The sequence below is a fragment of the Rousettus aegyptiacus genome, unplaced genomic scaffold (assembly GCF_014176215.1).
Source record: "Rousettus aegyptiacus isolate mRouAeg1 unplaced genomic scaffold, mRouAeg1.p scaffold_m13_p_9, whole genome shotgun sequence".
NCBI lineage: Eukaryota > Metazoa > Chordata > Mammalia > Chiroptera > Pteropodidae > Rousettus > Rousettus aegyptiacus.
This window is the reverse complement of record NW_023416312.1, coordinates 56798250-56800438: the sequence shown is the minus strand read 5'-3', so window position 1 is coordinate 56800438 and position 2189 is coordinate 56798250. Positions and strand designations below refer to the sequence as shown.

Here is a 2189-nt window from a genome sequence, read left to right as displayed (position 1 = left end):
AGACCAAGAAAAAAAACGAGTGAAGACTCACATAACTAAATCAGAAATAATAGAAGAAACATTACAATGGATGCTACAGATATAAAAAGTTATAACAAACGAGTATGAAGAATTAAATGCCAAAATACTGAACAACCTAGAAGAAATGGATAAATTTTTAGAAACATATAACCTACCAAGTCTGAATCATGAAGAAATAGAAAATTTAAATAAACATATAAGAAATATATTGAATCAATTATTTAAAACCTCTCAAAAGGAAAATACCAGGACCATATAGTTTCTCCAGAGAGTTCTATCATTTAGAAGAAAGTGAATACCAATCCTTCTCAAACTATTCCAAAAATTCGAAGAGGAAGGAACACTTCTAATCTTCTTTGATGAGGCATACATTACACTGATACCAAAGTAAAAAAAAAATCACTACGAGAAAACTGTAGGCCAAAATCTCTGATATAGATGAAAATTTCTCTAAAAAATACGAACAAACTGAATTCAACAGCACATTAAAAGTATCATACAGCATGATCAAGTGGGATTTATCCATATGATGCAAGGATGATTCAGCATATAAAAATCAATCCGTGTGATACATCACATTAATAAAAGAAAGGATAAAATTCAATTATCTCAACAAATGTGGAAAAAGCAAAATTCAACTCACCTGTGAAATAAAAATGCTCAAATAAGTTTAAATGGAAGAAGATTAACTCAATAGAACAAAGGTTATATGCAAAAATCTCTCAGCTAACATTATACTAATAGTGAAAAACTGAAAGCTTTTCCTTAACAATCAGAAACAAAGCAAGAATACCCATTCTTACTACTTTTATTTAACGAAGTACTAGAAGTCATCACCAGTGAAATTAGTCAAGAAAAAGAAAAAAAAGACATTCAAATTGGAAAGAAATAAGTAAAATTATCTCTCTTATCATCTAACATAATGTTATATATATACAACCTAATGATTCCGAGAAAAAAAATTGTTAAAACTAATAAACAAATTCAGAAAATTATATGCTAGAAAATCAACACAAAAAGATCAGTAGTATTTCCATACACTAGCAACAAACAATTCAAAAAGGAAATTAATAAAACATTCCTGTCTACAGCCATGCTACCCTGAACAAGCCCGATCCCATCCGATCCCAGAAGCTAAGCGGGGTTGGGCCTGGTTAGTACTTGGATGGAAGACTACCTAGGAAGACCAGGTGTTGTGGGCATAAAAAATTGAAAATATAAGGAATTGTGAGATGACAAAGTCCTTGCAATCTGTGATGTCAACCAAAGGTTGCTTTGCCTAAAAAAAAAAAAATTCCATTTACAATAATATCAAAAATAATAAAACACTTAGAAATAAACTTAACCAAGAAAGTGAAAGAAATTACACTGAAAATATAAATAAATAGAAAGACATTCCATTTTCATGGAGTGGAAAATTTAATATTGCTAAAATGTCCATATTACTCAAAATGATCTACAGATTTAATATAACTCTATCAGAATCCCAATGGCATTTTTTACACAACTAGAAAAAAATAGTCCTAAAATTCATATAGAACCACAAAATACCCTGAATAACCTATATGATCTTGGCAAAAAATAAGCTGGAGGTATTGCACTTTCTGATTTTAAAACATATTAAAAAGCTACAGTAGTGAAAACACTACAGAACTGGTATTTAAAAAATTATATAGACCAATGGAATGGAATAGAGAGACCATAAACACACATATATCTTTTCAAATGATCTAAACAAGAGTATCAAGGTTACACAATGAAAAAGAATAGTCTCTTCAACACGCGGTGTAGAAAAAATTGAATATCCACATGAAAAATATTAAATTGGACCCATATATTACGCTATACACAAATTATTTTCTTAAAATGGATTAAAGATTTAAACATAAGACCTGAAACTATAAAACATCCAGAATAAAACATAGGGAGAAATAATTATAGCATTGGTTTTGGCAATGATATCTTTTTATGATATCAAAAGTGCAAGCAATGCGAGCAAGAAAAAAAGCAAGTAGGACTGTATTAAACTAAAATGCAGCAAAGAAAACAGAGTAAAAGGGCAACTTATGGATAGGAGTAAATATTTGCAAACCATATATCTGATAAGGGGTTTATAGCCAAAATAAAAAAAAAAACTCCTATAACTTAATGACAAAAACAAAGAACAC

General features: G+C 29.4%; 1 pseudogene; it reads left to right on the top strand.

Annotated features, from left to right (window-relative positions):
• The first annotated feature begins 1104 nt into the window (after window positions 1–1104).
• On the top strand, window positions 1105–1223 carry LOC118608327 (annotated as a pseudogene).
• The last annotated feature ends 966 nt before the right edge of the window (window positions 1224–2189 follow it).